At 35.7% G+C, this 26,216-nt stretch overlaps 1 protein-coding gene across 1 annotated transcript in view; it reads right to left on the bottom strand.

The window, feature by feature from the left end:
* Positions 1-26,216, bottom strand: part of LOC132201006 (connectin-like) — a 154,058-nt gene that overhangs the window by 47,777 nt on the left and 80,065 nt on the right. Inside the window, exon 4 of the mRNA XM_059626859.1 lies at positions 4,612-4,661. The gene's annotated coding sequence lies outside the window, so the exon portion shown is untranslated. The remainder of the gene's footprint in view (positions 1-4,611; positions 4,662-26,216) is intronic.

Below are 26,216 nucleotides of genomic sequence, written 5' to 3'. Positions count from 1 at the left end.
TAATCTCAAAAACATAAAAATTTTGATATGTAAACTGTTTCCGCCTTTGAGGAGATTATTCATATTTCACTTTTTACCGGTGAAAAAAATGAAAAGGAAAAAGAAATGTTTTTATTTTTATTTTCAAAATTTCAATGTAAAAACTGAACATTAGGCAAAAAATGGACATTCAAAAGTTTGAGAATAACAATTTGAATAAATGTAAAATATACATAAAGGTTTCCACTCAGATTGTGATCGCGTTTTAAAGGTTTTTTTCCGTAAAGCACAAAAGCATCAACAGCTTTGTTTATTCAAAATTTCTATGAAAATATTGGTAAGTTGCTCACTTATTTCTAATTGCACTTTTCGTTATAGATTTCTTGTTTCCAATGTTCCAAAATCAGAGTCCTTTTTAAATTTTTTAGTTTTTACAGTAATTAAAGGTCTTCCCCAATAATGATTTATATTGTTAGATTAAAAAGTAGACTTAATTTAATCACTGTCTTTGAAATTGCGAAAGAAACATTCAAATTCCTGAGGACCAATGAAGGTTGAACTTTTACCATCACAAGAATTGTAATCTTTGATGCTAAAATTAATAGTTTAAATTCCATCAAATAAACAAATTATAGTCATTGAAACCAACAAATAAATCCTTTCCCAAAAGTTTAAATACTTTTGTTGAGAGAAATTTTGTGTTGTTTTCAATAAAATCATTTTTCTGCAAAGGCCCTTTTAAATTTTGCAACTCGGATCAATAAACGGAGCATCCGCAAGTTCAAAAATAGCGCTGACGAGGCTCCTGCCTTTTTTTATTGTATTTCGATCGGAGAGCGGACGGAGTGCAATGTCAGGTATTTAACTCTGACATTTTAATGCGATTAAAAATAATATTTTGGCTTTCGGTTCGTTCTCTCTTTCTCTCTCTCTCACTCGCAGTCAATGACGGCTGGCTGATGGCGCGGCGCGTTTTTTCAGCGTGTTTTTATTGTTGCCGCCGTCAAAGCGGGCGAGTGACTGCGCTGCTGAAAATGACAATTACTTTTTTGCGCATTATCTGCGCGTTCGCGATTGCCGCCGTCGTGACGGAGCACGTTCGATTCAATCTGGCGCGCTCCGTAAAAAAAAAAATATACCCAGTTCAAATCTATTAAGCGGCCCCATCACACACGGCTGTCACACTCGATAAAATAACGTGGTAAAATAAAATGCATTAGGCAGTCATGATCCGCTGATTGCAATTTGAACAAAAGTCAATTGCTTTTTAAAACTCAGAATGACCATCGCACTGACGATTGGATTCCACGCCCCTCCCTAACCACCCTAATTCAAATAATAAAAATTGATTCTTTTTCCATCCACACCCAAAATAAACCAGACCTTTTGTAAAATTACCCTTTTGGAACAGATTCGAATGGTTTCAGGAATAATGTCATAATTGAAAAAAATTCAAATATTAGAAAGTTCTTTTGTGATATTTTATTTCGATGGAATTGAAAACAAGAAATTTCTCTCACAATTAGGTATTTTAATTTAAAAATAAAATTGGAGCCTAAACATTAGTTTTGTCTTATAAGAAAAAAAATAAAAAATTATAGGATTTTATATTATTATTGTTTATTTAAATTTGAAATTAATACTGGTTTATTTAAATGTTTTTAGGCGAAAAAGGTCCATTAATTTCATTTTTGTTTTCATTCAGAGAGTTTTAGCCAGAGGCGATTTTCCGTTCACCCTCGAAATCACCGGCAGCAGCGATGGCTGACGCGAAATTGGCGCGCATTATACGGGGGATGTTTAGCCCTCGTGACTTTTTCCCGCTAAATACCAACAGGGCAATTTCCGAGGGCCCGCGTCGACACGCCCCTCGTCGTAATGAGGTTTGATAAGGTGTGCATAATGTCTCGTCCTGCCCTCGAATCACCCCTCACCTTTGCGCCATTACGCGCTCGTAAATATCGCGAGCGCCGTCTCACCATACCCAATTTTCTACCTACAGGAAAATCATATTTTTATATGATTTCTCAATTTCCAGACGCAAAAGGGAAATCTTGAAAGTGTGCAGTCCAACGACGCAAGTTTTTTTTATGAAGAAACTATAGGAAAATGTGAATGCAAGTACATTATAGTACGTCTTAAAGGCTGCTGGGTCGAGACAAAAAGGCAAAAGACGTGATTAAATTGGATTTTTGTAAGATTTCTTCAAAGTGTGTCGGTTTTAATGAAAGATTCTAATTTGCTAAAATTAAAATATACGGTAAAGTAAATTTCTTATGAGATTATATCTTTAAGGAAGGACGAGGAATTAATTGAAATTTTAATTTCACTCACTTTAACTGATTTTTTTGCTCAATTCGGTACATTATCAGATTATTTTTTACGTTGTATGTGTTTAAATTAAGGGAACGTTAGCAAGAAATTTGTCCTTCCTTTATATATAAGGAGAAAACGTTGCAATACTTTAAGTAGATTTTTATTGCAAAAATAGAGTAAAAATCCTTCCCAATTTAAGATTAACTTAAGCTTCTTATCCTCTTGAGAAATTATTAATAAAAATATAAATTATAAACGAACCCAGAAAACCAGGGGATAAATTTTAATTTTATCTTAATTTGAAAATCCTTTTTATACCAGATTTGTATCTCGATTTCAGAAATTACTTAAAAATGACAACGGTTTCCCCCTACAATTTAGCGTCTAATAGAACAATTTTGATATTATTACTATTAATTAGAGAATATTTGTTTGTGAAAACAGCTCAAAATTGTCTCTCTCGATAAATCCTGTCATTTTAACTTACTTCGGGAACAATTTCTGATTCCAATAATTTTCTTTTCCAAATCAATATGTTTTGGCTCAAGCAAGCGAAGCCGTGAGTTATTCAATTCGACAAAGAAAATTCCATCACCTTCAGCAAACGCATATTTCTGGCGAAACTTTCCAATGAAATTAAGTCGTATATTTCTTGAACTGCGCAGTGTAATTCAAACTTGGCTACTCTCGGGGGCGCATGTGAATGTTACGGCAGTGCGAAATTAGTTTTCAGGAATTCGAACGCACGCCGAATGGCAGGTATAAATTCGCCCTAGAGCACCCTTTCATTTAATAATCGCGTTATGCAAAGTTACGTTTCCGTGAATGCCGCCGGATTCGGAATTTACCTGCGCGCCGAATTATCGTCGAGTGGCAGCGCTAGAAATACACACACACACACATGAATTCGACATCTCGACGTTGCAGCAGGCAAGGATCACTCTAGGCGCCCACACCGGTCCGCTCAAATTCACCCCTCGCTTGCACAACTCGGCGGAACAAGAACGACGGTCGAGTGAGTAGGTTAATGTGCGACTGCTGCGGAGATAAACAGCGAGGGTGCCGCACAGGGACAACTTCCATCCCGCCAGCCAGATATTACACTTTATATTAAACATTTATGTACACACACAAGTATGTATTGAAGCAGTCAAACTACTTGGTGGGCGGGACCGACATATATGAAATTCGCAGGAGCTTTTGAATCAAGTTGTTGTCAGAAGTTTTCGCTTTTGGGGTTTTGACACAAAATATGAATTGATGTATACAAAGGGTACATATTTGTGATAATTATGTACACAGTTCAGTTCAACTTGTGGCACAAAACGGTGGAATTGTTTTAATTATGAATTTCTAGAGTGTTCAAATTTGAAAATGTTTGATACATCAAAGCTAAAGGTCGATTGAATAAATTTTATACTATAAACTTTATTTCGCTTTATTTAATTAAAGAGCTATAGATTATTATTATTTTTTTTTTTAAATCAAGAATAGAACCAGTTGTTTAGAAAGCTATGATTCATCAATTACTCGAATAATCTTTCAATCTCTTTTAATTTAAAAATAAAGAATCGTGGTAGAATTTAAAATGATTGCATAAAAAGAGGATTTATTTATTTTCTTTGAGTCACACTAAAATTCCTTCTTGCAGTGAATCATTGAAAAGTGTGCAAATCAAATTAAAAATATGAGCTGACCCAAAACATCGTTTCACGATTTCAGATTTTAGTGCGCACTTCTTTCATTTCCTGATAATAAATAGTTCCTCAGGCTCTGGGAATTGGCAACTTATTTTCTTCTAACCAATGTTTTCATCAAAACATGAAACATCCCTTAAAATATCAGTTTATATAAATATGCATTAAAGAATCCTTCACACTTAATAATAAACTGAAGAGCTAAGCTTTGAACTACCAATAAATTTTACAATTTACATCTTAAAATTATTTATTACAGTTAACAGACTATTTATATACAATATTATTGTCAATTTAAAACAATTTCAATGCAAATAGGATATCAAAACTGATTAAAAATTTGCAACCAAAAAACTTAAAAAAATACACATTTATAATAAATAAATAGCATATTTTTAAATTATACTAAAAAAAGAAGAAAGAAAAATATTTATATGATGAAAATTTAAAACTTCTATAAATTAAATTTTAATAATTTAAAATTTGGAATGACTGTTAATCTGACAAGTTTCTCTGATTTTACGTTCAAGAAACCCTCTATTTTCCCCACTCTCAAAAACAATAGCTCTGGGATTTATCATGCATGCGACCCAATTAGAAATAATTACTTTTATCTTACCTTTTTGATGTCCAAAAGTCGTTTCTCTGCGGCGTGTATAAATCCCTGATCTGAAACAAAGACCATCAATCATTAAAGATGCAATCAGAAGCGGTATAAAAAGGCAATTTTGAAACATCGCGCTGCTCACCAGACACAACCCCTATCTGAAACGAGGCCACATTTAGACCATTTATGCCCTATACGTGTTTAATCTTGAGATACCGTAAAAGTTTTAGTGCAGAAATCAAGCGAGCTGCCCATCGCCGCTGCTCTTTCATTATACACGACACCTTAATAAATAGTGACCAACACGCTCAAGACGGCGGCGGCGGCGGCCCGTGCGTCCACTCGTAAACCCCGAACCTATAAAATTTAACACGTGCAACCCTTTCGGGCCAGTTTTCATCATGCAAAGCAGCTTGAGGTGCGCACAATAACGGCCGTGCATGCCCGAGCGAGATGAAACTTTTACAACAAAGCCCCCTGAACAAAGTTGGCAATCCTCCTGGGCCGCGCGGGTGTTATTTGATACACTTATGTGCATCGGGCTGGCCGTAATAAAATTTTTCCATTTCCAAAACTTCTTGGCCTTACGACTTTTGCAGAGCCGCTTTATGAAATATTCAATTGTGAAATATGATGACATACACGCTCACGCGGCTTTATCTCTCCGCCTGCGAAAGTGAGAAGAAACTCGCTCTATTTGCAATTATTTCACGTCTGCGTGAACTTCGTCGCCGCGGCGAATAAACAATTTTTGTTTGTCAAAGTGGAAAACGACTGTTCAAATGTTTTTCATAATTTGCGAGGGATATTCAGAATTAAGATATTCTAAAAATTAGACAAATTTCATAGAATTGAGATTTCTTCTTAAATTTAATTGTAATTTGACTGCAAACACTACACGATTTTCAGACAGAAGCTAAATTTTATTCTGCTGAAAATATAAAACAAAGTTCATAATAAAATGCATGTTATAAATACTAGATAGTAATTATTTTTACTGTACATAGACAGGTAAAATTCGTAAAAATATCAAATTTGATTTTAACATAAAAGTAGTTACTAATAATATAAATTCCAGAAGCTTTTTATATGAGATATTTTTTCAATTGAATTTACGGTATGGGGAAAATTCACGATTTTTATTAAATATAAATTTAAATTTTACTAATTAATTTTTTATAATTTAAGAGGAAATTAGTTTCAACTGTGAATTTTTGCTTCTCAAAAATAAGTTTTACAATCACTGCTATGAGTAAAAAATTTACAATTATGATGAGAAAAACAAACAAATAATTTGAACATTTTTGTTACATTGAATGAGATTGAAAAATTTGCGAAAATCCGTTGTCGACACAAATTATGCATTAAACACAAAACCAAAAAGGACTTTTTTCACCAGTCTAATTATATTCGACGCAACAGAATAATTTGCGTTTTTAATTGAAGAGCCTGCATGTAATCCGAGTTTGAATAGCCCTCGCGTGTATGTGATCAACAAAAAATTTGTCAGTGAAGCGCTATAAATTTATCTCTCTACATTTATTTACACAATGTGCCATCTCTCGTTTCCAAAGGCATATTTTCGGCAAAAAACAAACTTTTCTCTCTGTTGGAGATGATTTAGATTTGTGTACCGTTCCATAAAATATCCAGTTCTGTTTTCCTCGCTGGCATATTTTTTGCTCGCGATAAAAAAAAGAAACGCTTTCCTCCAGTTTGTAACGGCAAAGTGGACACCCTTCCTTGGCAAACACACGCGATTCTGAATATTTTAATGTGCACACGTGAGAGATCACCGCGCGGCAACCCTTGGTATATATTTTTCGCGCAGCCTCACCGACTTGATAAATTTGAATATAAATGACTCTGCTCGCTCCTTTTCTCGCCTGCGCGTACATAAAAAGTGGGGAAAATGCCTCTCGCAGACATTTTTTCATCATCATCTCTGGCGGCGACCTGGCGTGCTCGGCTGAATCATCAGAGAAATGCGCCCCTTATTATAGCCGTGTGTGTGTTTTTTCCGCGGAGAGTTTCTCCCGAAAGCAGCGAAAAAGCAGGCACCCCCGTTATATGTCAATTGAAGCCGAGAGTCACACGCCGTTGTTGAAATAAAAAAAAGAGATGAGAGGGTGTGCTCGTCGTGCGTATCAAAAGAGGAAAGAAGCGCCGAGATTTTGTTTGACTTCACGCCTGATGGATCACAAAACGCAAAGGGCAGCGTGACATTTGTACTGCACGCGGCGACGACGAGTAAACAAACACACCAGCAATCTCGTCACTTTCTTTCTTTCTTTCTCTGAACACAAAACATTGGCCAGACCTGAACGGTGGCGAGCAATTACTCGGCATAAAAGCGCCGCTCGACTGGGCATTTTCCGCGGGCGTACAAAGAAGAAAAAGTCCTATATGCTTTTGTCGGCCCCTGCGCTTGGTCTTATTCCAATTTTTATAAAGGACGACAAGCCAGACACGCGGAGGGGGAATCAGGAAGGAAGAGCTGTCGCTGCTGCCTTTTCCTGAAGAGGGAAATCCACTTGGGCATCTTGTGCGGCAGCAGCACCACGTTTCCGCGACTCCGAAAAAGAGTGCAAGAGATCGGCCCCGGGATTGAGCCCCCGGTGTTTTATTGGCCATTCGACGCTCACAATTTGTCCCCCTTCCAAAAACTATTTTCCTACTCTCTAGCGTTTGTCGTGGAAACTTTTTGAACAGAAAGAAAGAACAAGTTAAAAGTCATGAAAGATTTTGTGAGGCTGCATTTTCCTTTTGTGTGTTTTGGTAAAAGCGGATTTTAGCTTTCAATCTTTCAATTTGTTTTTGAACCTTTACAAAACTATTTTTTTTTTTTTTTATCTAAAATTATATCTGTTTAAGGTTCAGATATGCGTTGCCATGTTTAGCAATGTTTTTTTATCGTGATTGTGATTAATAGTTATTATAAAGTTTGTAAATTATTTACTTATTTCAAGAGTCACAAAAAATGGAGATGGTTCGTTGGTTGTTACATTTGTGATTATTCGTTGATTATGTCATACATATTGTATTTTTAGAATGTATTTTCTGATTAATTTAGTATGTATTTACTAATAAAACAGTCATAAATATAATTTCAACTAATAAAATAATTAATTTATAATAAACTGTATACAACTTGAATTAATAAAATATTTAAAAAAAAACATAATTTCAAAATATGCTTTCTACATACTTACCCAGATAAAAAAAGACATTATCTTTGAATTTTTTTAAATGCTGATTGGGATATTTTAGCAATGGAAACTCTGTAATTCAAAAAAATTAAAAGTTTAACCAAACGAACAAAAGAGTTTTAAGAAAAAAATATCTAAAGGTAAATTATTCATTAATTTAGTCGCAGAAATTTTCCCAAGCAGATGAAATCGTATCAAGTTTCTGAAGCCATCGTAACAGCAGAATAATTCCCTGCTCTCAAATCCCATCAGACTTATTACCATTCATTTTTCACTTGCCCTTTTCAACGATAATGATCGCATTATTTTCAACTGTTATAAGAGGCTTACTATGCTATATACTCTCTCACTCCACAGGAGTGAAATGCAAACGAACCTAACAATGGAAAAGATGGTTCGGAAAAAAGGCAGCCCGCACCGCTGCACATCGCTGCTCCGGCGGCGGAAAGATATCACTTTCAAGAGCGGCCCCTCATCGTTATTAAGGCACATTATGCACCAGCTGCTGAGTCAATGCAGGCTTGATTGTTCAATGGGCGCCGCCTCGGGCCCACAACTCAATAAAGAGCGGTCTCGGAGCGCGTTTAGCATTAATCTCGCCGGGTACGTTTTTGTCAATCACAAGCACTCTAGCCTCCGTCGTGAGAAATTAATGTACTTCTGGCATCGAACCCACAATACGAAATATCACGGCTTTGGAAATGCAGCGGGAGCATTATTCAAAACAGCTGGCTGGCGCACAATCGTTTTTAACGGTGATTGACACACAATGATGTGAGTCAATTGATTTTCATCTGTGAATTAATGTGACAAAGACGCGACGCCTATGGTTGTTAATTTATCAAAGCCGATTTTCTCCTCATTTAGATTCTATTAGGATTACGATTCTTGGAACAGAAGTAACAGGAAAAAATATTATGGTTGAACTTTGATTCTTTAAGTTAAGTATTATAAAACTGTATAAAACCAAAACCATGACTAGTGCAATTAATGTACCAAAAAATAATTTTTTTTTTAAGAGTATTAAAAAGCACTAAATTTGTTTAATGTTATTATTATTAGTGAAATTAATAATGATAATAATTTTTATGCACTGTCTATTCCTTTTTCAGATTTAAAATATTATTTGTTTGTAATATTTGTTTATTACATTATATTTAAAATACAATCAATAATTTATTTCATTACTATATTTGTTACTTCTGAAACTTTAAGCAAACTATTTTTATTTTGGTTTTTCTTATCTTTTCTAATTATATAATAAATAAACCGCAGAGCATTAGTTATTATGAATGCATAAAAAACAAATCGATAACTACGTATGGCGTGCGACGGCAGTGGACAATTAATTGTTATGAGTAATTATCTGAGATTAATTCACAAACGAATACTATTACTAATTCATTTCACATCAATCTGACTTGATGTACAAAGATACTTGATGTTAATGTCAAATATTCATAATGTAGACTTGTTGCTAATATAGAATAAAGAATTGCAGATTATAGATTTTAATGGTTAGATTTAACATCAAACTTTGATCATCGTTGTCAACCATCTCGGAGTATGGATATTTGCGTCATTAAATATTATGAGAAAACATCTGAGACAGTTCTATCAAATAAATTGATTAAATTTCTGAACATTTTGGCCTAATTGGTAATGGGTTGAGGTATTTCTCGGTAATGGTTCACATTCCTGCATGTTGTACATTTGCCGTCACATAAATTGTTTCACAATTTGACTTGAATGTGAAACAGCAGCACAAAGGAGCACCAAGTTGAAGCACATTTTATCCAATGTGCACACACAGAGACGACATTCCATCTCCTTGACAACCGATCGCGTTTGAAAAACACCATTAATCAAATATGCAGACGAGGAAAATTTCATTATTCGCTCGGCGAAAAAGAGGAAAAATGGCGATCGGTCTCGCCAGAGAGAGACTTTGTGACAAAAAGCAGCCTCACTCTGGCACTCAACTATTCGATAACTGCACAAAGCCGGCGTGTGCGTGATTCCATTTCAGCGGAGAACAATGCGCTGCAAACAACGTTGCTCTCATTACGCGATTCGCAATGAGCACTCGATCGGCGGCATAACCAAATTGGTGACAGGCCAGCAAACACGCATCCGCACGGGCTGCGGAGTTTCGTAAAATTACCAACTCTGTTTAATCAGCGGCGAGGCAGAGCAAAATCCATTCGGTGGCACAAACTACATTGTTCGCCAAACATCCACGTTCCGCCGAGATATGCATTTCTAGGCCGCGGCGAGACCGCACAATGCAATGTGAAATAATAATAAGCGCGTTATGAATACCAAACAGGCGCACAGAGAGAGACGGATCACAATAAAACACTCAACATGTTGAAAAGAAGGATTCCAACATTTGTTTGCTCGCTTCAATTTTAATTTGAAATTCCGTCGAGAGTTTTCGTGCAACTCGGAATGCTGGGGAAAAAATCTGCCTGCTGCATTGGTAATTTTATGCACTCTCGGTCGATTTTTTTGCTGTCTTGCCCTGCTGCGCCGGTTTTGTCACAGAGGAATGAAAAACGACTTGTTCGCGGTCGCTGCGGCGAACGGATTTTCATATGCATTTCACATGCAAACGAATATACACAATAATTTATTGTAAGAATAAAAAATAAGGTTGGGGAATAAATAAACACGTTCGTGTCTCTCGATTCTGAATTTTTTTATAAAAAAAGAGGTCAAATTGAAAAGCAATTAAAATTCATCAAGACTAGTGATTAATAATTTTTAAATCAAGAAAATGCGGTAGATTTCAGGGCTATTTCTCGTTGTGAAATTTGTTTTTATATTTTTCCCGGAAAAGAGCAGTTTGCATAGTTTCGACGAACAAGTGCAGGAAGAGAGGAAAATTACAAATACGCGTAACAAAATTAAGTATTCAAAGGTAAAATACAAAATTTACTGCAAGGGCTAAATCTATAAGCAAACTTTATTTATTTTTATTTTATAATTTTTTGATTAATATCTCAACGAGGAAAAGCCCAATTCATTATTAAATTTCAAACCTCAATAAGAATTATCACTTTTCCAGGATTTATTTTGTGCTTCCAATAAAATAAAATCCTCAATCAAGTGTAAAAAAAAAAACTAGTTTTAAAACCACAATATTATGAGAAGTTTTGTGTGCAGGTAAAGTTAAACCGACTCATTTTTGCACGGAGGCACAAAAAACTGTGCCATCGTCATTTCCAATGCACTTTTGAATTTTTCATCCGGTCATATTTTCCGGCTCTGGTGCGCGCCGCAGTATTAAAAATGCCTCGCTTTAGCCCGCAACACAACAACAAAGCGACGAAGCCGGTGAGCGAAAGAGCGCCTGGCGTTTGTGTCGCGTATGCAACCTGAATAGCAGATCCACCACAATGGCAGCATAAATATTGAATGCGCGTGTCGGCGAAGAGTGGTGGTGGAGCCGACGGAGAAGGAAAAAAAAGAAGTACTGAACACAACTGGCGACGGATTCAGTGCCAAGTTTGTTCCGCCGGGATAACAATTAGCTGCTCTCTCCGCGAAAGGAAAATCACTTTCCTCTGACAATGGCTCTTGAACTGCAATTTATTTTCGGCACCCCAGCAGCTCACCCGGGCAAGGTGCAAAAGCAGGGGTGCCGCTTGATTGGATCGGCTAATGTGGCAGGCCGTGTGTGCGCAATTCTCTATTATCTAGCCGGGTGCAGTAATTTGGACGCTGATTTCCAGGAAATTAGTTCCGAAGTAAGGAGATCGGCTTTGCCCACCAAAAGCAACAGCCTTAAAGAGATAACGCCGCCGTTTAAAGCAAGCACGCCTACCCTCGGGCTTGTTTGTTTGCCATTACGCAAGAAATTAAGGAGCGGGATAAGGTTTTAATTAGCTCCGTGTTTGGCCACTTCACATAGAAGTCTCTTGTTTTCGCATATCAAAATGTGTACCGTCTTCTGAAAAGAAAAATAAACGCTGGGCAAATGTTTGCTTTTGCAAAGGTTGTTTTGATGGCGAAATGTAATGTTAGCTTTCCAACTTGTTTTTATGATTCAAAATTTAGCTGTCTTTTGCCATTTCAGAACTTGCTGGTGCAAATATTTTTAATGACTGGAGAATAAATAAACAAGAATTTCGCGATTGAGGGTTGATTTGAGACTAGTAAAAAAATTCCTTTGAACCTTTTTCTACCTCAAAAATTTATTCTGACGAGGGATCTTTGTGAATTGTGTCTTTTTATAGATTCATAATTAATGGGAAAAAAAATTTCTTTATCATAAACTTAAAGCAAAAAGAAAGAACTGAAATTTTATGGAAAATTTTCATATCTGAATTCCTGAAGTGTAAAGAATTTAATAATGCTTATGGAAATAAATATTTAACTGATTGAATGGATTTTTTTCCTTGTTTTCAATAAAATTCATCTCTTTTATTGATATCCTATGCATGAAAACCTAGCTGCAATTCTCCACAAATGAAATTGATTGGCGGAAAAAATTAACGCTCGGAGCTTTATTGAAATTCAATTGCTCTATCTATTCACCTAATGGAACTTTGTTCCGAATAATTAGTTTACTGTCTGCAGGCGATACATGGCATTTGATGCTGAACACAATCCGCTTTTATGCAATCGCTCGACGCAGCCCACGCTGCTTTTGCTCGGAACTGCGCGTCCTCTTTTAACCATCATCCTCGGCTCGACGAACGAGTCGATAACAAATTTGACCTCGCAGAGAGAGCTGCTGAATGAGCGTTGCGGTGAAGACGACGGAGGAGGAAGAACATGGTGTAATTCTGCAGCTCTTCACAAGTATGGGTGAGACGAGAGCACGACAGCCATTGATTTGCTGCTACACCGCTGTGCTGATCAAAGGAACTCGCTATTTGTGACATTTGCAATGACAGAGAGCTTCGCCCGCCCGCGCTCTGATTGAGGTGCTCCTCACGAGCGGCTGCACACACGCCACGATATCGGGAAATAAATTAATACAGATCGTACATCACGTCAAACAAGAGTCTATTGACAAATTGAATGTAGGTTTAGGAATAAAATTGAATTGTTATAATTAATACGACTTGCGAGCTCCAACATAAAATTATATGGGTAGAAATAAACTTGCTTTGAATACATTTTAAACTAAACTTGCCTCTTTGGAACATTATTTAGCTGCGTAATTTTTTTGGTTAAATTTCATCAATCTAAATTAGGGTTCAAGGTTTGAGACTCACAAATAAAACTTTATAGATGAGGGATATTAAAATTTGAAAGGAATTTATTATTTTTGATTGCTTATTTCAATATAATTTAATATATAAACGAATTTTGGAAAATGCAAATTTTTGCTACATACAAATAATAATGAATTATATTGACGGAATTTTTAATATCCCTTAGCACATTTAGATATAAATAAAACAATCTTCCCCTTGAATGCTCTTGAATTAACTAGAAGAAAATAATTACATTAATGAAAACTGGATTTGGAAATTTTTTTCCTTTTTTTATTATTTTCTTCAAATAAATAATAACTTTTTTAGTTGAAAATTTGTAAAAATCAATCAAAAAGTCCAGGAATTTGATATTTCAACTTTGAAAATTGTCAACCGTTGTTAACGGCACGTTTGTTTATTTTTATACGCAGGCCTTGTGTCGACTGAATCTGTCCCGCCGTGTCGCTGAGTGAGTTTGGCTTTCAAGTTATTATTGAATATGTGATGAAAAAGAGTGGCGCGGCTCTATCCGACTCTGGATAAAAAAACGAAAAACACTTCGGCGTCGATGGTATGCGTGGTGGAAAAATGGAAAGAGCAAACGCGTGTTGCGTCATTTGTCTCTGTGTGCGCGTTGATTTGCAAGTGGTGCCGTCCGCTTTGTTGTTTTTTCAACTTTCGGCCTGCGGTTCGCCGTCGCAGTAAACGCACACATGCGTGCACAGTAAAATGAAAATATAAGCGCAGCAGCACGGCGCTTTTTTGTTGATTTTTCGCTCCAGCTCACAGTCGCCGCTAAATAGATTTCAGAGTTATAAACGAGTTTCAAAATTTTATGTCAAAATTATATCTGCTGGCATTTTTGCCTTGACAAAAAGCCACCAGTGGGTCGTTTGAGAATTTTTAAACATTAATAACCAAGCTGCCAAAATTGGATATACTTTTTTTTATTTACCACCAAAAAATAATTCAAATATAATTTTAATACTTTTTAACAGTTATTTGCTTCAGTAAGAACATTATTTAAATAACCCACAAAAATAAATATAGAAAATACAATCATCAAATTGATGCAAAATTTTTGTTATTTTCTATGTAATAAAGGGTTGCGAAAAATTTTAAAAATCAATTTATCAATTACTATAGTACAAATTGAAATAATAAATGAAAATTCCTAATTGTAAGCATGAAAATCTTGCATGACTTCAATAAAAACACAAAACCTTAATTAATTCAAATGATCTAATGTTTCAGGAACGTTTGTGGAAAACAAAATCAATATAAATTGATATAATTAAAATGCACCGATAATTCCAGATAATTAAGATTTATTGAAACTAAAATTTTATGAAGTTGGAAATGCTCAAGAGTGTAGTAGCTCTCACGCCAATCTGCATAATCCCTTTTCCACGGTCGACTTAGACTGTTGGTTTATGTAAAACTTTGCGCGTCAAGTATTTTTTTCACCATTAAAAGCTTTCCGTCGGTCCGCTCAACCCTTTCTTTTCTCTCTTTTATTTCCTCTTTTTTACTTCTCGTCGTCAGCAAAACCAACTTTTCACGGGCACGCAAACAGCTCCAGTTCTCCTCGGCTCTGTTTATTCCGTCGTTGGTAGACAAAGTAAGAGAGAAATTCAGCAGCCATGTAGAGAGGAATATAAAATCCAACGAGCGTAATTGCTCGGGCGTGCATCGTTAAGCCGCACGCGAAATCTTTCTCTCTCTTTCGCCACCACCAAGTCCTTCTCTTCTCCTCTCAACTACTTTTTTTATCTTATTCCGAAAGCTATATGGGAAAGTCGTGTTCATTAAAGTGAAGCCATCGAGACCCAAGCCTCGCTCACCGATCAAAGGAAGGGGTTGCTCGGAGGATGGGGGCGAATATCATATCAGCGGTGTCTTGGAGCTGTCATATTTCCGAGGGTGGTCGGGGGTGGCGCCTTTCTAAGTGATATTAAGGCATGCCTCAGGTGGGTTTAATCCTTCCCTCCCCATTACGCCGCCGAAAGTTTGCTTCATTATTCCAGCCGGCTCGTTTCCTTCGGTCCCTGGAATTGGCTTGAGTTAAATTGGGGTTTGCAATGAATGTCGGTGTTTCAGCAGCAAATCGACTGTACGCAATATAATATATGATGTAATATTATCATCTCTGCGTCAAGTGCCCGGTCAAGTCCAGATTAGATCTCTGGTGCCCCGAGAGTTGTCTTATGGGGTGGAATTACGCAGCCTCCGACGTCACTTTCGGCAATAACGAGAGCACTATCTCTTGTTCCGCATTCGCAAACACAAACAACTCTCGGCATTATTTCATTACCAAACGAGAGATCCGTCCGTGTGGTTGCACGCGACCCGGCTAACTACTACGTAACTAGCTAGTGCGGAGCTAGTTGCATTGTCGTCTCTCCCGCCAAATTGCACTGCTAATGTGGCCGCAGCTTGCGGCCGTTTACGCAAATTTGAGCTGATAAGGTGCTCTCTCAATTGAATAAGAGCGGAATTGTGGCTTTGAGAGTGGTTCCGGTCCCTTCAAGTGCAAATAATTCCTTCGTCTAAATTGAATTCCACGAATTGATCTACATCTGCAGGTAAGGGATAAATAATTGACGTCTAATGAACAAGGATATTCCAGCATCAGGGAAAAATTAAAATATGGTAAAAAGTTATTTAAACTTAGTAAATTTATTTTAATTCATTTCAAAAAAAATTTTCATTGCTCATTTTTTAATTAATTGCCTAAATTTCTACTAACCCTACACCAAGTAAATATGTAATTAAGTAGTTAAAACATATTTTTACCAATAAAGTAAATTATTTGTATTTTTAATTTATGTAAAATTAAATAAATATTATATATCAATATTTTTTTTAAAATTTAGGTGAATAGTTTAAATTTGTTATTAATATTTTTTTGTATTATTTTATATTTTTTTATTATAATACACAAATAAATTTTATTTTTAAAAAATATTTGGAACATAAAATAATTAAAATTTAAAAAGAAATTAATAATAATAATTTTTCCAAGTAAAAACATCAATTACATTAAAATATATCTTACGTATAATCACATACTCTGAACCAATGATCATAGTTTGCTGTTTTTGGGTGGCGTCTTTCCAATTATAATACCGGCTAACGAGATTTGTCGGCTGTCATTACATAATTACGTTTATCTTGAGGCTTAAAGTTCCGACACCAAGCTAATTTATCATATCCGTCGCGTCGGCCGAGACTTGAGTGTGTGTGCGCATGGCTTACACTTCTTGGTACGCGTCGCGGCAAAGAGGGATGCGATAATTTCAAACCCCCTTCCAATTAGATTATTTGCAAACACCACGCAACGCGACAATCAATCTAATCGGCTGACACGAGTTTGGGCGTTGTTTACCAATTTTTTTCATATTGTGCACACACGTGGGCGAAAAGCACTTGCCAATTATCGGCACATATCATGCCTGTGAAAAGGTAATACACATGCGTGAACAGGTTAAATCAATTATGGAACTTTTTTGGGTTTGGCTTAAATTTCAAGCTATAGGAGTGTCGTCGGTTTGGAGCAGCTTTCATTGGAATAAAAAATCTCAGGTCAGAAATTACACGTTTGACATGTTACGTAAATCAACTTTTTTAAATTTAGGAAAGCAATAAATCAGACATTGATATATTTTGGTTAAATAAGCACAAAAAAATTTGTCAACAAAAATTTAGCTATAAAATGAAGAAAAATCTTGTCATATTATGTTTGAAAAGCAGTAAAATGAAAATAATTAAAAAAAAAATACAATGTTGTCTTCGTATTTTTTAAGCATTTAACTTTGCTGTATGTCTTTGGCGATTTCAAAGGACAAAGATCGGATTCCACGACTGAAATTTACAATATTTACTATCTTGGAAAATTTCAACAACAAAAAGCACCAACTGAAAATGTAAAATGTAAACAAAGCCGAAAAGAGCACGAAATGAAAAATTATACAAACTTTTTGCAGACCAAAATAAATAGAAACATGGCAGTTTTCTCCTCACACAGAGTCAACAGACATCTCTAAATCCACATGAATAATCCTCGGTACACACAGACTACAATTCCTAAGAGACATTCTTTGCGAAATAGCTGCGATAAGCATAACTTCCTCGCCACTTTTTCTCCCATAAAACAGATTTAAATAAGAATTCAGCTCAGGGAGTTTTATTTATTTTACCCGTCGATGTTCCCAGCATCAAATGGATTCCTCCGCATCAACCAAAGCATACTATTTTTTGCAACGTCGTAAATATAAAAATTTCTTCATCCAACCGGACCGCACACGAGCTCGGCTCTCCATCATTAAAATTGCCCGCTATAAAAAGTTAATTTCCTGCTTTTGACAAGTGGGAATGATTTCGCCGACGTCTCCCTTTGACTCGCGATCGTATGAATCAACCGGCGAACCTGTCATTTCGTTTGAATGCCCCACTATGTACTGGACTGACCGCGTGTTTACCCAGCAGTCGAATCAAACCGCGAACACGTACACACGGGCGCCGATCAAGCAGGTTGAGAGAGAAAAAAAATAACACGCGCTCCCACATGCATAAATGTACAAACAAACGGGGAAATTATTAATAGCGTATAATTTGATATTCGACTCGCAACGAACCGGACTCGTAATTATAGTAAACATCGCGCTGCGGAGACGGTAATTGAGACGCGAGGCATAAAATTTGGTTGTATAAAAAAATAATCAGCGCCGGCTGCGCCCTGCTGTGCACAAATCGCTCCGCAAAGATCGAGTTTCGCGTAAACAATTAAATCGCATCTCTGATACGAATGCAAAATTTAAATAATTTATGTAAAATTAGATTAAATTTAATTATTATCTAACTTTATTTGTAGCATTTATGAAAGCATTGAAGTTAAAAATTCTCTTAGAGACTGGAAATATTTAGGAAGGAAAGAGAGTTTTGTAACTTTTCAAAATTTATTTTTGGCGTCTGTTCAAATCAAAATGCTAAAGAAAATCAGTTAGAGACTTTTTTCTTTAGAATTCCATATTCATTGAACAAAAATAATCAGTTGCTAACTTTAAATATTGAAATTATTTAGTTCTAATGTGTTTATAATTATAATCATTAAATTTTGATTTTATTAAATAATAAAATACAAAATATTTTGTAACTTTTCCATTTTGCCTTATTTTGTTGGTATTACTGTGATGTAGTTGCCTTTTGTGATAACTTTGTGTTCACGATTGAAATTGAGAGCAATGACTGAATCGTTTGAATTTCACAGGTTTATTTACTTGAAGAAATTGGCACCTGAGGAGATGATCGCAGCGAAGAAAATTGGGCTTTTCGTCGTCGTTTACTTTTATTATTATTTTTTTAGTTTTTATTGTTTTAGCGAGGAATTAAAAATTTATTTTTTTCTAGGTTGATATATTTTGTTTTCAAATTAACTTTGTTATTGAACATTACTTGAACCACGACAATATTTTTGAATTTTTAAATCATAAAATTACTTGGGTAAACAGAAATGAACTTATATTTATTGCACATTTTTATTTATTTTTCGAGAACCATATTCCCTTCTCGCTAATGAGCGAGATCGTTAAAACGAAGCTATGAATATAATTCGCAATTCATAGCCGTGGCGTATTCCGATGTGTGCGTTTGTAAAAAAGGTTGCGCTTGAAAAAGCCACAAGTTAGCTTAAGTAGTAAACCCGGACTATTTATATGGTGAGCGCCGGTTTACATGCATGCGCTGTGTGAGCCAACGGCGAATGTGTTTGTTGTGAAAACAGCGGCGATAAAAACGCAGACTTTATACACCATCTTTTATTGCCTCGACAATTTTATTGTTATTATATTCGGCGCGTCTACAAAATAAATAATTACATTATAAAGTGAAGTTAGCACTCCATATCTCTCTCTCTCCGCACAATTCCGCGCACCCGGCGGCGGACAATGCACTAATAATCAGATGAGACTCTTTTTCTCTAATCTCCGCCATAACTTTTCTCCGCTCGCTTTATTTCCCTTATTTGAACGCGTATAAAGTTTTATTGTTTATTTTCACAATCGCAATTCGCGGAGGAATAAGATGTGTGGCTGTAAAAGTGTTTTGTAGTCACAGGAAGTCCACTGGAAAAATTATTATATGCTAAGAGCACTTTCTGCAGCCGCGGCACTAAACGTTTTTACTGTTTCGGTCGGCGCCGGCTTTTCTTTTATTGAGCGAATTCCCAGCAGCCCAAAAGAGAAGAAGAAAAAGAGGATTTCTCCCTCGTATTAAAAGAAAGAAAGCAGGGACACGCTGTCCTCATTTGTCATTTCTCTCAGGCGGCCATTAAATATTTCAGGACAAATCTGCTCCGTTTCCGCAAAGAGAGATGGCAAAGGTTTTTTCTACAAATTGGGACAAAATGAAATCTTCCGGGAAGCTCTTTAGTTCGCATTAAAAATATAATATAAAATAATAAGGTTATTTTCTGAGTAAAAAGTGTAAAAGAGTCCTTTCGATCGAGGCATGTTATTTATTCAGTCGGACCTTTTGATGCAAATATAACGTTAAGTCCCTTTGACAGGTGCCACGGTGAAGAATTAATCCCACAGCAGTTAGATTATTATGTACCTTTCGAATATATTTGGAAACACATTCAAGTCGATGAATCATTCCTAATGGCCGCTCGTCTCCCTTAATCTCCTTTTTATATCACGGAATGACCAAATACGGCTACAAGAATTCCAAACACACGCTCGTCAACGTTAAATAATTACGTAAAGCGGTCTTAATTTAATTGTTTTTATCTATAAAAGAAAGGAATGCCGCCGGCGTGGCGTAGACAAAAAAGGCGCATTGTTTGCCACAGCTCAGTGGCCTCTCTGTTGAGGACAATTCTTTCCCTTGTTAGACGAGCGGAATGTTGATTCGTTGACAGATCACCAAGAGGTCATGGTTAGAGCTGTGCATACATTTTTTTAAACTGTATGCAAATTATTAGCAGGGAGTGTCGAAGTAATGAGGTGTACATTATGGAAATTCAAACGTCTTTGACGCACCATTGCTGGATTAATTGAGATAATTGTGTGTGCAATTACATTAATTTTGCTCCGTTTTTTAATGAATCGATTTTAATTTCAATTTTTTTTAATAAACAACTAGTAAGATAAATTAAACACAAACTGAAGAACAATAAATATTTTTTATTTTGTTCAATTGCTTTGGTTTTGATTTAAAATCAATCCCAAGCCAAGATATTTTAACTAAGCAGTGATTATAACAAATTTACAAATGGAGCAATTTGTTAAAAACTGTTTAAATTATTTTATTGACAAAGTTTTAAGACGCAAACTATTAAAACGAAAAGTTTATCTGAAAAATAAAAACCATAAAAATATCCACGCCAGTGTGAATGGAAGAGATGCCGAATAATTTAAAATTCAACAACGTCAAATAACTATTAATTGAATTTTTTTTTTTAATATTTTTGCAAAATAAAATATTCCTTTCATGTATGCGAAACATTTCACTCTCTTTCATTCTATTTATTCAAATTCGAAAACAAAAATCACTAATATATTTTTTTTATTGATGCAAAAGATTGAAATGAAATTTGTACCAGAACATATTAAGCCTACGAGTTTATCAATAAATTAAATTTGTTATTGTAATTTGAAGTAAAAATTTATATATTTGAATTAGCATTTAGAAAATTTATTGAATGTATGTATAATTATACGTTGCATGCAATTCAAATAACACCCCACGAGTTGTTGTGTCCGAATTTGAATGCAATCCGGTTTGCAGGTCGTTTAATTTTGACAGCACCTGTGTCACTCGCGGCCGGCCGCAAACAACATGCATTTTTAATGCACATCCACCATTCAACAGTTTTTAATTAGATCGCATTTGCATCGCCACAGGGCGAGATAAGGGAGGGTGGCGGCGCCATTGTGCTCGGCTCTGACCGCCAGCATGAATATCCATAAAACCCACCAGGCATTGTTTTCAACTTGCATAAATATCCGCTTTTATTCCGACAGAGACACGCGGTATTACATTCCGTCCGCGACGTGTTGCGGCTGGACCGCCAAGTAAAAAACAATGTTTGCGCTCTCAGGTGAGGGAAAAAAAGAATGGGAAAAGGGGTGGCTTGGCAGCTCTTTTTTCACGTTGATTAGACTTTTGGTATGCCAAGGGGAGCCGCGCCAAATTTTCTGCCGTAAATGTGAAAAGAACGTGCAGATGATCAACTCACTGCGCTCTCAACCAAAAAATTGTTACAATAATTTGAGCTTGAGAAAAAAACTTTTTAATTTTTTTAAAATAATTAAATTAAGAAACAAATATTAGCTAATAATTTCAATTTTTTGCATATTTCTTATAAATATATCAATTTTATTGTTCAATAAAATTATTTTTAAATTTAAAATTTTATATTTTTTTATTAACACGATTAAACAGCAACCACTGTCAAGAATAAGTCGAATGAAAACCTACAAATAATGTTTTAATTTTATTTTTATATAGACTTTGCACATTTCAATATTTACTATCAGATTCTAAGGAAGAATGAAGATGGCGAATGTTCAAAATTGTCTCATTAAGTGTTTGTTTTTTTGATAATCTCAAGACTAACTACAAGTGAAAGCTAGATAATTTCAACATGATCATACTTTTGGTTTGTAGAGAATGAGAATGAGAATTTTATTTTCGAGCATAAAAAATTTATTTAAAAATAAAAGCTAACTTAAATAAGATCAAATCTCAGCACCGTTCTTTTCATTCCAACGAAGAGCTCAAATTTATCTCTCTACGTGATATTTTATTTAATATTTGACATCGCCTGATCTAAAGGAAGAGAAATAATATCGTATATTTCCATTCAGTCAACGACGGAGCAGAGGAACAAGTTGCCTGTCCGTCTCTTCATCTGCCTGCTCCTAAATACATTACTTTTTATATATATCGTGTCTCTCTCAGTCAGGATTTTTCTCCAGCCGACCGATTTACATTTGAATACTCCAACACGGTGCTCATTTTCTATTACAAGTGACGGAGAGAGAGAAAAAAATATACACGCCGATCCCTTTAAAAGGAAGCACGAGGTGGAGATCGACCGACCTTCCTTTTCTATTCATTACACAATGCGTGTTGTCATCTGCCTCGGCGAAAATCACATGGACCACGGTCGGCTGCTGGGTCAACTCTCGGCAAAGGGCAATCTCAATATTATTGCGAGAGTTCGAGTGGCGAGGACTATTTTATTCCCAGAGCTCTCTGAGCCGCAGATACGCACTCAAAGAGAGAAGACCAACTCAAAACCCAGTCTGCTTTTTTTGCGAACGGTCCAGCTATCAGACCGCGCAATTATGGTAAAGACCCGTCTTTCAGAATTGACGAAAGTTCTATTTTATCTCTAGAGAGTGTTCCAAAAGATAAACACAGCATGCAAATTTTTTCAGAGCAAAATCGACATTTCAAATATTTGCATGTTAATTAATGTTTAAAGAGGGAAAAATAAAATTTCCTGAATTTTTTATCTTTGGTTTTAAAAAAAAAAAAAAAGTTATATAATTATGTATTAGTATCAACCACGGACTAACAGTCTGTGATTTCAACGTTGTAAAAATCATAATTTTATTATAACATTCATAAATGCTTCTTTACTATAAGAATCAGAATTGCATGTAGCTGAAAGTTTTTTCAGTTCACACTGCCACTAACAATGAAAAGAGTTATAATTCTAGAAATAAAAAAAAACTACTTTGGTTTATAATAATAATTTGATCTAATTCTTCAGATTTGTGCAAAAAAAGAAAATGTTTACTTTTTACTGCTTTTTTTGCAAGTTTATTCTCTTTTTATAAATTGTTGTGGAGAATTAATAAATTTATAATGAGCAAAAACCAGCAGCGCCAGCAACGCACAGGGTTGAAAATCATTATTCAGTATTCTTCTTGCTCAAAAAAGGCATCTCGCCAACCGATAAATCATCTCACCCGGACGAAAATTTAATTTGCAAAGCGCTCGTCGTTTTTTTTCCGGACCAAACGAGCGATACGCGATTTGGCGATTTTTTTTCCATCCATTCTTCGTCGAGCGAGAGAAGAGCACCCTAGTATGTTAAACCGCAAGCACGAGAATTTGAGGCCAGGCGAATTTTTTGCAAAGCTGCGGCTCAGCAGTACAAGCCGCAGCAGCGCCAGTGATTAAAAAAGTTTCTCGCCTATATCTGAAATTATAATATACATGCATGTAAGCCCGCGAAAAACATTTCAAGGCACCATGCCGAGAGTTTGCTTGTTGTGCGAGCGGCGAGGCCCGGAAAAAAATCATGCAGAAATTTAATTCGCCTCCCGCAGCACTGGAGCTGCAAATGCCGTATGTGATTGAGGAGCTCGGCCTGGTTTAATGTATGCAAAATGCGCGCGGATGGTGATTCATCAGAACGGGTCATACCGATTCGACCTTTAAATGTATAAAAATATTCAAATTTATTACACTTCAAACTTCAAAAATGTTTAATCTGACTCATTTTTCATGATTCAGAAAATTATTTTTCAATCAGTGCAGAATAGAGTTTTAATTTTGGTCCAGAAAGTTATGATTTTTATTAGTAAATTTAATTTCTAAATATACGAAAAACAAATGATAATTTTCAATGAGAAAAATATCCGCTTTTACTAATGCAAAAGGACCTATTTAAATTTCACCTTAGAAAGATTATGATTTTGTGTATAAAACGTACATTCAATATAGAATGTCTAAATTATTATTTACATTTTAATCGAAATTAAGATGCAAACCATTTTATTTATGAAGAATTTAAACCGTGATTAAAATTTTTCATTTCATTTTATTCACCTTGAGTGCTAATTATCAATTTAAACTAAATCAATATGACGAGTTTGGGTCTTTTTGATCTTGGAAGATCCAGCAAAATTTTTGCAAAGGCTGATTCACTTTTGTTGAAAACAATTAAATTTCTCTCCCAACAGCTTTTTTTATCATTCAATTGTAAGATTTTTATACAAATGTGAAAAATTAGAAAAAGAACAATAATCATTTTGCAGAAAAAAAAATGAAATAAATAGAAATTTCCATCGAAAAATATAAGATTGAAATATAAATCATTCTTTATGTTCTTCTTCACTTGGGCATTTCGATTTGTACAAGAAATAGATTCGATTATAAAAAAATCAGGCCATTAGTTGCGTGAAATGGGTGTTATTTGGCAAACGCACCTGCCACGCTCGGCGGTGATCACCGTGTCCCTTGGCGGGTCCTTCAGATCTCGTATAAGACGAGCGATTACCTGGCCTGGCAGCCTCCGAGCTGCGTGGAAGCCGCAAGAGGCGAAAAAAGCGATCGGCGGGCTGTTGCTTTTCTTCCTTGCGAATTCCTGCGAGGATTTCATTGATAGTTGGTGCGACGTCGGATTGCCGGCGGCGGCGGCGCCTCTCGTGTGATTCTTTGTGATGCTGCACGTGTGTGTATATATCGCGTTCAATTCCCGGCGATGGCACAGCGCCGGCTGCGCATACAAAGCACACACCGAATTCGCAAACAGACCGGCCGCGACTCCTCTTTTCCATTTCCCATTTCCAGCAGCACAGCCTTTTCAGAGTATAATTGAAATTTATCGTCAGCATACGGCATGGAAATAAAAAAATTCTCTATTATAGTCCTGGAGAGATTCGATTATATAACTTTTTTATTATTTTATTTTCCGATTGTATTGCAAAATGTTTCCGGAAGATTAATTTTCCTCCGTGTTAAATTATTCAAAAGAGCTGGAAAGTTTCGCTTTCTGTGGCGCTGCACCGCAGCTTGATTTGAATAAGTGCGAGTGGTGTAATGTAATGTTGCTGCACCCCTCGCCATCCCTACAACATCATTGCAGCGCACTTTATGGAATGGCGCGGAGATAAGTAAAATTGATCTCCCGGCGAAAAGAGAAAAAGTCGGGTGCATTTCTTCTGCGACTTTATGGGGAGAAAGAGCAGGGAACGAACTGCAGCTTTTCTCATGTTCGGGAGAAGTAAATCGTGTTTGCGCTTCTTTTGTGCAGCAAATTGAAGTAGATTATATCAGCGGAATGTAGAGACATGAGAATTCAATGTATCAAAATGGTATATTGATTATTTCTAAGAAAAATCCATTTGAATGGTAAAAGAGAATTGTTTGAGAAATTTAATTTTAAAAAATTATTTTTTTTTTCTTACAAAAGTTTTCTTTTTTTCCTCATGATGGAACTCATTTCGTTTTTCTTTTTCAATCTTTGGATCTACAATTTTTGTTTAGATTTTAGGAATAATGAACTCATCGACTTATCGCTTTAACATTTAACCGTCGCCATATATATGAGGTAACATTAATAACAGCGAAGCCGTTAGGCCTTCCACTTCCGATTGATCACTAAGTCTTTACTTTTTCTGTTCATCTGTCAAGACCAGACATAAATTAAAGTATTAAAAATTAAAAAGTAGATTAAAAATACAATTTTAATTCATTAATTTTGTGCCTGAGTAAAAAACGGAGCGGTAAAATGCTTAAAATAAATAATTTTGGTTAAAAATATAAAACATTTTATATCATTTAAGTAGTAAACGTGTAGAAATAAATATTTAATATATAACACAAAAATGAAATTCTTTTACTTTCCTTTAAGTTCATAAATTTTTTAATACTTTATTTTTATATGCGTAGAGTCGCATAAAATGGATTGTGATTTAAGAGCCGAGAAGACATCACGTCATCACTGTAACTGGATTTCTCATACACATAAGAATACTCTCCGACAAAATACACAGACACACTTGGCGGCGCGATGATATTATGTGTGTGTGTCTTTCACCCCAGCAGCCGGATAACGATGTAAAAGCCGCGTGTGCACACATGAGCAGCCGCCGAGAGAGAGAGAAGCAATATAATATATTTATTTTCCGAGACCGGCGCGGTTGCAGGCTCCCCTAATAATACCAAAAACAATAATGTGAAATATTTATCCCCCTGGCATGTCGGTTTGCGGCAATGCTTTCCATATAATATATTTTCATACAAAAACAAGTTGCTTCTCCCCTGTTACACCGAAGTGAAATCTTATTTAAAATTTTTCCACCTTTCCAATAAAGCCGGCAATTTATTGCATCGGAATAAATGCCGGATTAAGGGCGAAACTTCCTTACGCCGCAGCGGGGGATGAGTTTTGTGA

This window comes from Neocloeon triangulifer, unplaced genomic scaffold (assembly GCF_031216515.1).
Source record: "Neocloeon triangulifer isolate White Clay Creek 2 clone unplaced genomic scaffold, ASM3121651v1 ptg000014l, whole genome shotgun sequence".
In the NCBI taxonomy this organism is placed as follows: Eukaryota; Metazoa; Arthropoda; class Insecta; order Ephemeroptera; family Baetidae; genus Neocloeon; species Neocloeon triangulifer.
The sequence above is the reverse complement of the archived record's forward strand: the minus strand, read 5'-3'. Positions and strand labels throughout refer to the sequence as shown.